This window comes from Lagenorhynchus albirostris, chromosome 5 (assembly GCF_949774975.1).
Source record: "Lagenorhynchus albirostris chromosome 5, mLagAlb1.1, whole genome shotgun sequence".
In the NCBI taxonomy this organism is placed as follows: domain Eukaryota; kingdom Metazoa; phylum Chordata; class Mammalia; order Artiodactyla; family Delphinidae; genus Lagenorhynchus; species Lagenorhynchus albirostris.
Genome location: NC_083099.1, coordinates 98563271 through 98579324, shown reverse-complemented (window position 1 = coordinate 98579324; position 16054 = coordinate 98563271). Strand labels below are relative to the sequence as shown.

At 39.4% G+C, this 16054-nt stretch overlaps 1 protein-coding gene across 3 annotated transcripts in view; it reads left to right on the top strand.

The window, feature by feature from the left end:
- The window catches only part of COL8A1 (collagen type VIII alpha 1 chain), a 155531-nt gene that overhangs the window by 72838 nt on the left and 66639 nt on the right, over positions 1 to 16054 (top strand). Inside the window, exon 3 of one of the 3 annotated variants that reach the window (XM_060150702.1) lies at positions 10434 to 10496. The exons of the other annotated variants lie outside the window; for them this stretch is intronic. The gene's annotated coding sequence lies outside the window, so the exon portion shown is untranslated. The remainder of the gene's footprint in view (positions 1 to 10433; positions 10497 to 16054) is intronic. 3 annotated transcript variants of the gene reach the window in all.

Below are 16054 nucleotides of genomic sequence, written 5' to 3'. Positions count from 1 at the left end.
CCAGCTTTGTTTCCACAGTGTTTTTTTTGAAGTTGAGTCATTTTCTAAAACATAACATAACGTGCTCAACCGTATCTGATATGGTCATTTTCCCAAGGAAAAATGGAGAAAAATTGCTGAACCCCGGATAGAATTCCCTGTTGGAATTCCAGGGTTAGAACTCCAAAACTCTAAACACATTTTCAGGCGGATGGCCTTGTGTTCTTACCAAATGACATTTATATTTGTCCATGATAAACAGTTCGGACTCCTTGGCTGGTTGGGTTTGGTAAATCTGGAGTTTGTCAGCTGCCTTTTCTATAGAACACAGGTTATCTCAATTCAGATACCTTAATGTGCATATTTTCATGTCATTTCTAAATAATTAATTCAGACCCAACCTTTTTACTTCTGCAATGGTAGATTCAGAAACTACTTAAGGAAGGTATATAGATTTTGCTGTTCACAAGTAATATCGGGTTTTCTTAGGATCACTGCCAAAGGGATATTCTTATATAAAGTATCAAGGAGGAGAGCTAAATTTAAGTAAGACAGCTGCCAGGATCTGTACCAATCTAGCTGAATGATCACTGCCTTGGACTGATTTATATAATACGCGTTTTTTAAATGTTTAGCTTTCCTTTTTCCAAAAGGATTTGGGTCAGCTTATAATGACACAGATAATGCAGTAAGATAAAAATAGATTAAAAATAAGTGAAAAAGATGAATCGAAGAGGAACTAAGTGTAAAAAAGTGATATGGAATATGGAGAAAGGGTGTACACTAAACATGCATCATGACGTGCTGTATAGTTGCTACAGGCAGGTCACAGATAGGGCCCAGATCTTTCTATCATGCCACGGGGAAAGGAAAACATGATCAGTCACACACACACACACACACACACACACACACAAAATGAACCCACTGCTCACACTCTTGTTAACACTGAGGCCAGCTGTGCAGGCCTGAGAAGAAGGGTTACAACGCAGCAATCTGGGCAGAATAACCAGGCCCTCAAGCCCCAAGACGGCACCAGGTGTTAGTTCAATTTTACATCCAACTGGAGAGCACCTCTCACTTTATATTAGTGGTGAAACCAAAAAGCTTCAAAACTTCAGCGAGCTAGACATTATCCTCCTTTCTTCTGCCTGTAACAACCCATCAGTTTTCAGGGAAGGCAAGTGCATAACTACCTCCCTGATGAGCCTAGTAAGCATGTTCAGGAAGAGGTCACTGGGCTGTCCCTTGCTTCTGTTTTATTCTGGTACTGATGCCTTAGGCAGGGGTGTAGGAAAGTCAAATGATCTGTGTGATTCCGCCCAGGCCCTGACTAACTTGAGGCATTATTCCTAGAGAGAAAATTGGAGAAAAATGTCATCAAGTAAGAAAAATATAAAATAAATAAAAACACACAAGTAATTAAATTAAAAGCCTGATAGTCTACATTCATGTATACATGTTTAATAAAATAATAGTTAACATTTATCAAGCACTTCCTATGTGTAGATACCACTCCAAGAGCTTCACAATTTAATTCATTTAGTCCTCCCAAGACCCTATGAGGTAGACACTGCTGCATTTTTGCAGACCTAGAAACTGAGGCACAGAGAGGTTAGGTTATTTCCCCAAACCACACAGCTAGTAAGTGGTGCCATCAGGATTTGAATCCTAAGGGTCTCACTCCAGAGCTATTCTCTTATCTATGAACCCCAACATCCACCTCACCTCATCCTTCACCATTTTGAACTTCTATTCTCCTTGGGTTATCCTGACCTCCTTTCCATAAAAAAAAAAAAAAAAAAAAAAAGTTAAAGGAAAACCTGGAGCGTTATTTGTGCTGCCGGTCCGTCATCCCTTAACTTCTTTCTCAAAGACACGGCTGCTGGTGATGTGTGGTGAGCAGACATCTGAGGAAGCACTGAGCAAGTTCTGTCCTAGAACTGGAAACTAAAAAAAAATGCCTTAATGACAGACAGTCTGCGGTCAGGAACTTAACTCCGGGGGAGTGGCTTGTCCCTAATTCCTCATTTCTCCTTCATCGCTGCGTCTCCATTGCTCTGCCTCGTATCCAAAGTTCAAATGTTTACTCCTCTCACTTGGCCCATTGACTTGCCTTGCCAGAAAATCACCAGCTTGAATTATTCTGATGATAAAACCTTCCTCCTGAAGCTAGAGCCTACTTCCTCTGCCCATCTTTGATCTCTGCAGAATTTTTCTTTTTTGGAAAAACCATACTGGCAAGCACACCAAACTCCTTCCACATACTTGAGATTTTACAGTGGCTTTTTTGGAACTCTGCTGTATTTTACATGTCAGTTGATCTCTGCTGGAGAGAGTGCCACAAAGACCTGTTGACACCTCACGGCAGAATTTCACAAAATGTTCTAGGAAGAGATAATTTTCTAATTATACCACCAAATTCTGCTTAGGAAGGCATTTTCCAACCACTCCATTTTCAGTGCTGAGAATAGTCTGAGGGTGAAATTAGACATGGGGTATATACTTTCCTTTTCTTTCTCCCTATTTTTTTTTTTTTTTCCTTTTTGGTATTAGGAAGTGTTGCCTAGAAAACTGTGCCTTGCTTTCTACGTGCTCACCTGAGAAAGCAACCCTAAAGAAATGCTATTTTTCTGTGATCCACACCCAGAAGTGACGGAAGGAGAACTCATTCCCTGAACGCATCGGGTTTAGGGCCCCCAGAGGAACGTGGCCCGTCATTCTGTGTCCCTTTTGTCCCATCTCTAAAACATTTCTTTCTTCTCTTGTCTGCCTGGACAGCTCTTCTTCCAACCACCAGATAGAAAGGCAAATCCCCTTCATCCTTTAGACCTTGTTTGAGCTTCGATTCACAAGGCAGACTTTCCTGACCCACTATACAAGTGTTCTCAAAGTGTGACCTATGGACCACTTGCATCGGAATGATCAGGGCCCAGAAAACTGCATTGTAACAAAGTTCCAGGAGATTCACATGCACGTGAAAGTTTGAGAACCTCTGCTCTATACTGAGTTAATTCCATGCTCTATCCTCCCATAGCCCCTGTCCACCCCCTAATCGTAGTGCTGACCAACTTGTTTAATATCTATCCTCTACCTCGGATCATAAGCTCCATCAGGTCAGAGAGATAACTGAGTTTTAAGACCTTGGCACTTTCTGGCTTATAGTAGGCACTCATTAAACATTTATTGACATGAATTGAAGCAAATCAATTTTTCAGAACTTTTTTTTTTGTAAGGAATACTCAATTTCTTGAATTAATCTGTTTCCACTTTTAGCAGAAAGTGACAAAGCAATTAAAACAAGTTTATATGAAGAATTTAGTCAAAAACCAGAACCCACAGAATGTTCACATGTCTTTCCATATTGAATCTGACCTCAGATTGGTCTGTTTGACCTGTGTGATTTCCATGAATGTACTGCATAAAAACACAGGCATTGTTGGTGATGAATAATTAATTACTGCCCAGAAGATGAGCCTTTTTTGTAATGTTTTTTGAAAGATTTTCAAGAACAAAGCTTAAAACATAAAGAATTTTTATATCAAAATTCAGTCAAAGAGAGACAATGATACATAAGGAAATCCCTTTTAATCACAGACTCAACTCCCTTCTCGTGTGAGAAAAGCCTGGTTATTTAACTCACTAAAAACATTATATCCAGAAAGAAAATTCTGGGTTATATGTTAAACTAAAAAAAAAAGAGGACTTAGGAATCCCAGAGTAAAACACTGTTATCTATGAAACTGGGATATTTCCCAGACTTCAGCTGGGCTACTCCCCAAATATTCTCTCTCCTTACCCCACCCAAAGAACAGTGGCATCCATGGGAGAGGAACAGGTTGTAAGAAGGGGAAAGCCACAGTACATATAAAATAAAACAGCTGTTACCTCCGTGTGTTCTCCAAGCACCACTAGGAGGATTTAATACAGAAAAATAAAATTATAACTCTTGTAAGGAATTCAGTTATGTTCAAATAAAAGGGACATTGTTAAACTAAGTTTTCAGTGCCCCATAAACAAAATTCCAAAAAGCACTGAATGAACTGAAGCCAAGGAAATGCAAGCATTTCACTGTCTTTCCAAGAGTTTAATCTACTTGGTCAGCTACTGTCAGAAGGAATGGTCAGTCTGTTGACTTTCAATAATAATGTTTGTGCCAGGCACAGGTATGATAACATTTGTACCAAGCACAGATATTATTATTATTATTATTATTATTATTCCTATTTTATAGGTAAGACGGTAGAGTTAGAGACATTAAGTAACTAGCCCACAGTCACACAAGTCACAAACGGCAAGTGGTAAAGTTAACATCAGGGCTGTACGCATCCAGGACCCAAGCTGCCTACACTAGTAAAAACCTGGAAACTTATGCTATTAAGTCATACTTTCTTAATAAACTGAATGAATGTGAGGTAGAAAAAATATACTATATTTTCTTATGTAATTTATCGCCCCAATCCAGGGCCTTACTTCTAAGAGATGAAATTTGCCATTTTGGAACTCTACCTGGGTACCAAAAGGCAAATCTGTCCTCAAACTAGAAATGATGAAGGGGAGGGCCCCAAGAAAGTTTGGCTGCCCTGGACAATTTATTATGAAAATTAGAAGACTCTCTTCTGGACTTTTTTTTCCAATTTCAAATGCTTACAGTGATCCAGCGTTGATTTTTCACTTCATTATCTCACATATGAAATCACTTCCTTTCCTGGTTTAGGACAAGGAAGCAATCTGAAAGCCTTCTGACTTTGAGAAACTACAACAACAAAAAAGAGAAAGCAAAGAAAAAAAATTGTGACAGTTATTCAGTAGTTACATAAAAATGAAATTGAATTAACAGTCTGAAAATTCAGGGAAAGTGAGTCACTTTAATAGAAACAAGTGTAATAGTCACCATATGATTAATTGCTTTGTTTTCAGCCTTCTGAAAACACTTTCTCTTCTCCTCGCAAAACCCTTTCCCTCTTTTCTTTCTTTTTTCAAAACTCCTGGGATTTTTTTGCACATCTGCAAAACCAATGTCAGTTCCAGGTTCCTATTCTGGTGTTGAACCAATCTGACTTCCAGTCTCAGAAAAGGAAGCTAATTCTCACCAGACAAACAAATGGAGGTGACCTAATACCTGGGGGGGGGGTGGGGGGCCTGACTGATAAATGACAGAGAATTTCAGGCCTGTCTGGTCCTAGACCCCTGACAAATTAAACCACGTCAGAGCTTAGAGGCAATTGATCAGGTCATGGAAAAACAGGTGAATTTTACTTTTGAGTAGAGGGAGAGACTATGGGATAGAGAGAATTGTAAGAATAAGATAAGTAGTATGGTTCTTTTTTAACAGAATGTTGTTTAGGAAAAAATCAGCAACGTGGGGATAATATTTTCTACCCAACTACCTTCTTAATGATGATTTATGTCTCCAAACTGAGGCTGGTTTAAAGAAAAGAAAAAACATTTTGATGCTATCAATACATAGAAGTAATGCTCTCAGTTTGTGACTTTCTTTCCACTAATAAAAATCCTTGAGCCTGTCAGGTTTTTGTCAACCTCTATTAAATTCATGTAAATGTGGAAGTGAACAAAACAGAAAATCTATACTCTTTGGAAAGGGACAAAGTTATACTTTGGAATAAAAAATTTTGAAAGGTTAGGAGAGAATGCACTTAGGACCATTTGGGGCTAAAAACAGAATCAGATCTTATTATCCCCACCACGAACTGTGAAGAAAAACTGAGTTATTTGTGACGATTCAATTTGTACTTTTTTGGAGGGAAAAGATCCCAAACAATTCCTGGAAACTCTACTTCTCTGAGAAGATGGCATCTTTGCAAACTGAAGGTAAAGGCATGAGTAACATATGTAGTACATTTCCCCTTATAACACTGATCTGTTTGAAGTTGAGGGAAAAACCGCTTGGCAAGGTGTACTGGCCAAGCCAATGGCAAAAGTCATTTCAGTTTATCCTGATTCCTTTCCATGGTCCACCTCCAGCCTGCCGGACATCCGGGCCCGTGATTTATAAGTCTTGATTTGAAAACCAAGCTGCTGAAGATGGCTAGAGAACCCCACTCTCCTTGGCACTGCCTTTTGCCCCATGTGTGCAGAGATGACGTAAGGGAAAAGATCTAAAGATTTTCCAGAAACAAGGTGGATTTCAAAGAGCATCAGACTGACCGGTTTTTGAAGGACTATCTAGCCTAAGAAAGACCTCATGGAACTGGGAATCAGACATGGGATCTTTCCAAAGGTAGAGTGATTCCCCAGCCTGGTTTGCTCAGGTCTTTCCTGGTTTTGGCCCTGAAGGTCCAGCATCTCTGGAAGCCCATCCTTCCAGGCAAACTGGCACAGTTGGTCACCCCAGTAGGAGACTTTGGATGCCTTCGTGGCACAAATGTTGAGAAAGAAAAATCCTAGCAATACTGAGAACAATTTGCTCAACGTGAGCAAGGGAGAAAATTGGAATAAAAACCCTGATAATAGCAGCTGACATGCACAGAGCCCTTGTTTTGCACCAGGCCTCTGCTGTGTGTTTTGCAAACATGATTCCAGTTAATCCCAATTACAGCTTTGAAAGTTACTTCTTATAGTCCCCATTTTACAGATAAAGAAACTAAGAAACAGAGAAATTCAAGTAACTTGCCCAAGTTCACACAAACAGTAAGGATAGAGCCAGAATGAATATCACAAAGTACACTGAATTTAACCAAGAGTGATCCCTTCCACTTTCCACCATTCAAAATCTTCTCAAGGGGCTTCCCTGGTGGCGCAGTGGTTGAGGGTCCACCTGCCGATGCAGGGGATGCGGGTTTGTGCCCCGGTCCGGGAGGATCCTGCATGCTGCGGAGCGGCTGGGCCCCTGGGCCGTGGCCGCTGGGCCTGCGCATCCGGAGCCTGTGCTCCGCGGCGGGAGAGGCCACAGCAGTGAGAGGCCCGCGTACCGCAAAAAAAAAAAAAAAAAAAAAAATCTTCTCATGCCCCATGCACAGCCTCTTTAAGCTTTAAGATGGAATTAGAACAGGACATATCTTTTCTTTGTTTGCTATCTCAGGAACTTGCTAGATGCCAGATGCTCCCTCAATAAATGGACTAAGGAAGAGAGAAAACAGTAAAGCTAACGCTCGTTAAATGGCAATTGGTTTAGCACCTCCTAAAACAGAATCCATAAGCTTCTATGGAATAAAGCTATAAACTCTTACAGCAAAATTACTTGCATCCTGCATGACTTAAGACCTTCAGTGCCTTCTCTCTAAAGCATTCTTTCAGTCATTGATCCTAGGCACTGGGCAACTTCTTGTGAGCTAAGCACCTTGCCAGACAGCTGCCCAGGAGCCCTGTTTAATCCTTCTCTCAAGGAGCAGTGGTGTTGTTTGAATAAAGTTGCCACTGTCATTGTTTGGCTTACCACTTAAGAGTATTATAGGCTCTGGGAGTGGATTTGTGGGAAAAAAAATTACAATTAAAAGAAATGTTAACAGTGTTCCATTGAAATACAAAGTGTATAGTTGCACAGGAGGAGACAACTTGTCCCAGACTGGTCACTAGAGGATTTATCTTATGGAGAGAAGCTGTTTTACATAAGCTGGTTTCCTGTAGAAAAACGGAATGCTGGAGCTTGTGGCTCTGACAGGGGAGGGGAAAAAGGCAGTCTGGATGTATCTCCAGGTTAACACTTAAAATCAGGCAAATGGAAAACACATCCAACTGGGAGTCTAACCACTGATACATTTGGATGACAAATTCAGACTTTCACATTTTAACTGGGAGTCCCTGACAACTCTCTCCCTGGACACATCTGAAAACACATGTATCTACCACTAGAGGGCCAGAGTCATGGCTGTAATGCAACTGGCGCTGTCTTTTTTTGTATCCAGACCATCTGTTTTCGACTTAGTGTTTTACTGGACTTCCTAAAACCTGACCTACCTCAAAGTAAAATGACATTCTTTTTCCCCCAAGGGCACCCTCCTCCATGGAAGTAAAACATAAGCATTAGGACCAGCTGACTAGAGGAGGCAGTTTCTAAAGTCAATCACATAAACTTTCCAGATTCTCAAGAAAACAAATGACTCATGGAGATCTAGACGGAGGTGTCCAGTGCTTCCCAAAATTTCAATAGACGTAATGAGGAAATGGAATCTATCTGAGGAACTGACCTTTGTTCTGGGGCTATTGCAACTTAAAGGCACATCTGCATCCTACTGGCCACCTGTAAGCAGCTCCCTTTATGTTTGTTGGCAGTAGTCCCAGGGATCTCTTTCCATCCATCTATCCAGTATTCATCTCTCCTTTCATCCATCCAGTCAACAAATATTTGAGCATGATCTTAAGCTTGGGAGTACAGCAAAGATCAAGACAGACAAAAGTTCAAGAGTGGTCACGGAGAACATTTAAGAGACTGTTACAGTAAACAAATGAGAAATGATGGTGGCTTGGACTAGTAGTGGAGACAGTGAGAAGTGAACCTATCAGTGATACATTTTAAAGAGAGAGCTGACAGGTCTTATGATGGTTTAGGTACGGGAAATAAGGGAAAGAGGAGAATCAAGAATGACTCTGAAGTACTGGGCTTACACCAGTGGTGGTAGAGCCATTTCCTGAGACTGAATAATCCTAATTCAGGAAGGTACAATGAGTTCTGTTAACTGTTACTCATTTTATTCCTTGTTTTCTTGAGATGCAAGAGGCTATGTATGCTTTCAGCCCTTGGCATCTGTAATGACAGCTTTTCAATGCAAATCTTTTCTGCATGTATCTCAAAACAAGCAAAAATTTGTTGGAGCCAGAGATACGTAAACTGTCAGCAAAAAGAAAATAATTCTCCTCGGTATCTGAGAAAATGAAAGAATAAACAAAGGCTTACATTCTGATTTTGCAGTCCTCCTTTGCTCCTGAAACAAGCAACTTGATTAAGTCATTAGTAAATGGGAATGCTACAAGTAGGGTTAGGGTGGGGACCTAAACTGTCTACGCTCTAGAACAATCTGCAAAGATTAGTGGATTCCTAGAGACTGCTTCTCTGAACAGCCTATTGTATTTCCATATTTCATGGAGTCTATGAGACAGAATTAAAAGGTCTTATACATTCACTCTGGGGCACTTCTCAAATTGCCTTTATTAAAATAAAAACACTTTACACTAGTATAACCCTTTCATCTAAAGGTGGAACAATTTGCAATCAGCAAACTGCTTATTTATTAGGTGATACCCTTCAGAATCTAAATTAAACCTGGTGTGTCACATTGTATACCATACCCTGGCATACATAGGTTGGGAATTATAGGGCCAGAAGTAGCCTGGTATAGAGTAGGGTAATAATCCTCTTAGTAGACTTATTAACTACAACTGATTGGTGCATGAACATATGCAAAAGACTTCCCTGAGAATTCTAATTCTCATGTTGGTTGGGAAGCACCCTGTTTATCTGAATTCCTTCAGCCTGTGAAAGTTTATCCATCAGACCAGCCTCTTGAATAAGCACCCAGGGAGCTGCACTGAAAAAATTACTTCTAGGACAAACATTCCGTCAGAATGATTAGACCAAAATGCAAATTCATTAACTCTGTGAAAATAACACATAGCTTCTTCTAATCATAATGACAGTGGAGTTTTTTATGCGTGCTCTAAAAGGTGCCACAAGAAGAAAGCTTATTAAATAATAAGAATTTCAGTCAGCACATCTTGTCAACAATGCTGAAAAAAATAGAGACCTAGACAGAAAATGTATAGTAAGTAGGTGGTCTTCCTGTCATACCAGATGACTCATCCTCCCCTCAGAAGCCCTCTCAATGGCACAAGCCACAGGTGCAGTCAACCCTCAGCGTTTCTTTGCATGACATTTGAACTTAGGAAGAAAAGTATTTTGCTAACCCCTTGGTGCTGAATGTTTGACCTTAAAGCTTACCGTTTGTTCCCCTTTTGTCTCAATCCTCATGACTACAAATGCTATTACTAGTCATAAGATTGTTCAGTCCCTTTTAAATTCCAGCCTTGGTATTTGACTCTCTGGCCTAAACATAATAGGGAATACAAAAATCCTATCTAAGGGGCCTAATTCTTTCACCTTTCCTATGAGCTCCAAATTTTCCCAGCTGTATATGGAGCCAGCACCTACGTTAAGTTTTAGCAATATATGCCCCTGAATCCTTCACTGAGCAAGAAGACATTGCTAGTTAAAAAAAAAAAAAAAAAAAAAAAGGCATAGATTTGTGCATGGACAGCCCTGGAACTGAATCTCAGCATTGCTACTGGTGAGTTAGGTGACTTTGGGAAAGTCATCAAACCTCTGTGTTTTTCACAATAAATGGAAGATACATGAAGGGCTATTATATAAATATACATATATCATATAAAATTCCTGGCACAAAATAAGCATTCAGTAAGCAGCATATATTATTATCATCGACAACATCATTCCATTTATGTAAAGGTAGGAACTGACTGAACACTATTTTCCATTTCAGTCTATGCCCGGCAAGGCTTAAAATCTTTGATCTTATGATTGGACTGTTCATGACCACACAAAGGTATGACACATCCAAGATACCTCTTAGAACAATCCATTTAAGAGAAATTCAGGCTGTTTTGAGTTTAGTCTGAAAAATCCATCCTAGTTTATCCATCATAAAAGATCACATGGGTGCAAAAATGCAAAAAGAATCATAAAGTGTCATTAGACACTCAAAGTGTCATTAGAAATGAAATGGTTCAGCTCATTCTTTACAGATGTGAAAACTGAGGCCCAACTAAGACAAGTAGTGTTTACAAGGTCATGCAACTTAGTGATGAGCTAACATCAGAAGAGGACAAAGTCTCAATTAGGTTTATAACTTAAAACGTCTCCTACTCCAGTGATGGTTCTGATACTTTTTAACTAACAGTGGGTTTTCAGAGAGCTTGACTTGCCCAGCATTACAAAACAGTGATAAATTTGAGAGAGATCACTTTGTGTGGATGGAATTGCCCAATTCAAATATTCTCTAAAAGCTCATCTAGCTCTCAATATTTTATTATCGTTCTGCGTATTATTCAAGGAGACCCTTAACTACATGGACACATATTGTTCATCAGTCTCCAAAATGTTTCTTCTCTTCTAGCCAGACCAGTCTCTTTACAATCCCACAAACATTTATTCCATTGCCAAATCTTTCCCCATACGCACAATGATCTCCCCTCTCTTCTCTATTTATCCAATTCCTATTCACTCTGCAAGACCTAGTTTTCCATCTCTTCTGTGATGTAATCCCTCACTTGTCTGGCATCATGAATCTCCCTTTCTTTGGAACTCCTACAGTCCCCAAGTCTAGCCCACAGCGGAGAACACAATTATTACTGGTATGATGTTCTCCCCACTGTTTCTTGTGTATATCATCTTCCCAAGTAGACTTATGGCCCCTTGAAGACAAGTACCATGACTTAGGCTTATCTAGTTGCAGTGGAGAACACTATGATGGATGAACTCATAGAAAGTATTCAGTTAACACTCAGTTGATTGGACGGGGGGCAGAGAGGAGAACAAACATTTTCTTGTTTCTTTAACCATTCTTGATTAACTTCTGTGAATCCACAAAAGCTAATACAAAAACTTCAAACCAGCAAGTTTGATTGAGGTTTTGAACTAATTAGAACTAATTAGGGAGGACAGGAAAGGACAGCAGATAGGCTGCTCCTAACCCCATCCTAAAATCCTTTCTTCAAAATGTGGAGAAAATCAACCTGAGACTTCCCAGGTGACTGACAGCTGTTTTTAAATGAGGTTTCCACTTCTGCAGCATCAATTTCTGGCAATAAGTCCACTCCTTAGAAGTGAAAATTTGGGGGGGATAAGAAAAGTCTTATTGAATCCATGTGATGACAGATGAATAATATGAACCTCCATGAGCCAAAATCATTTAAAAAATCAATTGCATACTTAATTGTACCAGAATGGCACAGCTTCATTATATAAACATGAAGTGACACTGGTGCATCTTAGGAAAAGACTTCTTATCCTCCCTCATTTTCTTTTAGCATGTATTTATTGAGTGCATCTTGACAATGATGATGATAATACTGACAGAATATTAAATATTAAATAAACATAAAAAAGGTAAAAGACCAGATTCAAGAGTCAAACAGTCTGGGTTTGAATTCTGGGTTCACAACTTGGTAACCATGTGGGCAAGTCACTTAACATTTCTATGCCTCACTTTCCTCATCCACTAAGTAGGAAAAATAATAGTATTCATTTGGAGATTTGTTGTAAGGATTAAAACAAGATAATACATGAAAAAAACACTTCGAATGTGTTTTTAAACACATAGTAAGCACTCAGTGAAGATTAGCTATTTACCATTACTATTACTATCATTATTAAATACTTATGTCAGGCACTATGCTAAGCAGTTTATATACATTTTAGCAGATATAAATTTTGTAAAAATGTGTGAGTGTGTTCACTGATATGTTTCAAACACCAAGAGGAGTTCTTAGCCCACATAGGCACTGAGTAAATAATTTACTCTTCGCCACAGCCTTACAATGAAGCAGGCACCCAGAATATCACAGTGAGCAGGACGATGTCCTAACCTTCAGGTTGGGTGCGGAGGAAGAGGGGCCATGCAGAGAAGACAGACAAGTCAATAGGCAATTCTGATAAAGGTTGATTGCTCTAATAAGATAGTACAGGGCATTTGCGAGAAGGTATGAGGAACACCTAATCCAAACTCAAGGAAACAACAAGGCTTTCCGGAAGAAATGGCATCCAGACTGAGACGTGAAGGATCTGTTCACCTGCAAATTAGAAGTCAGGGTATATGGCAAATCCAGCAGGTGAGAGAGTGTGGTCGTTCCTTTTTCTGTGTATAATTCAGCACAGATGAAATGAGATGGGGAGAGAGGAGCCACCAAGGTCGACGGGGCTCTGAGTGCAGTAACAGGGATGTGGATTCCATCCTAATGGCAATGGGGCCATGCTTCCTCCATCCCACTGGGTTCTCAAGAGTTCTACCATTTGCTTTGAACTACATTAACTTTGGTATTCGTTTGCCTATTTGCAAGTCCACGTTGCTAGAGTTATAATCACTTATGGCTTTCAGATCCAGGCCTGTTTTTGACCATCTTTGTGACAGTGGTTTCTAAGACCAAAGCTATCTTGAACCTTCTGAACCCAAAGCCTGTGGGTGGACAGTTATTATCAGGAATGGATCCAATAGGATCTGTTATTTTTGCCCCAGAACTTCTCATTTGGGTACCTCCCAAGTACCATACTATGATTCACCTGGTCAATCTCTCTCTGCTAAGCTTATAGCAAAAGAGGCAGGTTAACTTTTTGTGCATGGCTGACCCAACCTCAGAATGAGTGTATCTTATATTCTTTTCAAATATTAAATGACAGGTGGAGAATTTTCAGTGAAGGAGATAAGTGGCAAGATGTGGAACAAAAAAAGTTTCAGAATCCTACTTACCTTCCATTTAACATGTTCTTAATGCCAGTTTTTACGGTGCATGTATACTATATTACTCTGGACTTCCTAGGTGATCCCCCAGCTAACCTGAATTTTTCTTTCTAGAATTCAAGGTGATAACATTATGTAAGGATAATAATGATATGTAGATCTTCAGCAGGAGATCTCAAGGGAATTTTATATTCACTAAAAAGCAGACTTTTATATAAATGTGTCATGTCAGTTGGTGTAATTACCTGAGAAAACCTAAATTCAAACAATCTTTTCCATCACTGAGCCATGTGTGAATTGGTTTATCATTGAAGAATGAACTCCTTAGTGGTTAAGGTATTAGGAAAATTTTTAAAAAAGGCTGTGTTCGAAAACTGGAACCTAGTACTAGACTATAAGCTAAGAAAAGGCAGTCGTTGTTTTTGAAATTAAAACCGGTGAGGAAAGCAGATAATTTAAGTCAAACCCTTAGAAGGATGGTGAGGAATTTCAGAGAACCAAAACAAATGGGGGGAAAGACCCCATCATTATTCTCTTAGCCCTACTTTTCCAGCACTGCTTTGTTTGTGATTTCAGTGTAGTGAGAGAGATGAGGGAGGGGAAGACAGGTAAACAAGAGGCAGGAGAGGAGGAGTGGGGAGATGGACGAAAAGAAAGGGATGAAAAGATGAAAGGCATGGTGGAGAGCCTTCTCAGAGCCATTTAGAATTAGGGAGTAGCACTAAAGATAGGGGAGTGCAGTCATGCCATGCCCCTTGCTTACCACCAACTCCAAACACCAAGCCAGGAGGTACGCCTATTGGGTGGAAAGTGCAAATGTTACTCAGGGACATGCAATGTGAGTTATGTGGTACAAGATGGGACAAAGACATGTAAAGAACTGTTTAAAATGTCAGCTGATTGCTAAGCTGTCCAGTCAGCCAGCCAGTGAGTCCAGGGCACTTGCTTTGTGCTCAGTTGGTATAAAAGCTGTCATCACAGCCTAGATAGAGAGGGCCGAGAGGGAGAAGAAAGGGGCCTGATGATGCTCACAGGAGGGCAAGGGAAATGCTGCAAATCTACGTAGATCTGCTGTTTGAGGCAGAAAATAAATTGCTGACAACCTGGTAGTAGAAGAAAAGTGGCTCAAGTTTATACAAATATTCATCCTATTTTGATATCTAGAATATGAATCAGACTTCCCTTGTTTAATTAGCCATGAGATTTGATGAAGAATATTTTTCAAGTCAAGCAAGGAAAAACCAGGCTAATGCATGAAAGCACAAAAGGGCAGAAGAAAGTATCCACCTTTCTTATAAAATCCCTTAGAATATTTCAGCAGGCGCTGGGTTTCTTAAGTGAGGGAGGTGCTGTGGCTAGCCCTGATATGCCTTTTGATGCTTAATTCAAAGTTCAGCAGAAGTTTAAAAGGAAATGAAATGTAAACTGATTACTCAATATATAATCACTTGGAGAAAGAGATCCACCCCAAAAATATTTTTGCCATGGACTTTTTTCAGTGCCCTATTTTTGAAAATTCTTCCAATAATGTAAATAAAAAAAAAATTCCATGCTACTTAAGTGTTTGAAATAAAAGAATTGTCTTTTACGGAGAACCCTATGTGTCATCATTTTCTCAATATGCTTGCTTTAGTATGTGCTTTAAAAGACCCCAGGGAATGAAAGATGGGAAGCATATTCACGTGGATAGAGAAGATGGAGAATTACAGGCTCCTTTCCAGTGGACTAAAAGCAATTTAATGAAAACAATCATATATGATATCAGCGGCCTTGCAAAAACATTCAGGCAATAATACACTGAAAAATGATTTAGCGTATGCAAAAACTCATACCCTTTGGCATTAAGGTATCATATAAGCAGAAGTAGGTACCCAAGAGGACTTATATTAAAATACGAATACCTCAGTAAAGAAAAATGTTAAATAGAGTTTAGAGATTCTTGCTTTAGAAATCAGTCATAGGATGACACACAGTGACACACATAGGATTGCCACTATTGTAAGAATAGTGGTTGTTAAGGGAAAATAGCTGCTCTTTTGGGCCAAAGAATACTTAGAACTTAGCCATGGAATTGCTGAACATTAAAGGTACGTAAAACCTTAAAAATATTTTGTCTATCTTCTCACTTTATAGTTGTGAAAAACAAGACATTCCCCCTCACCCATTGCAATATCTAGAGGTAAATTCTTTCCCAAGGGATTAAGAGCTAGGAAGTGGCCATTAATAGACTGAGACTATCATCTCACCCATTCCAAGAAAACATGAAATATAAATTCTAATTTCTTTTATATTTTTATGACCTAATAAATAAGACCTGATTGGAACTAGAGAAATGGGACATCTTGACATGTCAATATTTGTAGAATGAACCTCATGAAATCAATTATGGAAATTCACAATTTTAAGGGATCTAAGAAGACTATCTTACCTTGAGAAAAAGTCAGAAGTCAAAGGGAAAAAAAAAAGTATAAATAGATGACATCTGAAAAATCCTTTGTGTCCAGGAAAGAAATAAGCCTGAGGTGTGTGTTTAACAGCTGTATTCACAAGAACGGCTATTGGGGGCAGTGCTCTCCTCTCTAATGAGGAAAGAAGAGGAAATGAATTTAAATTACAACCAAAGGAATTTAAGTTAGATCGAAAGATCT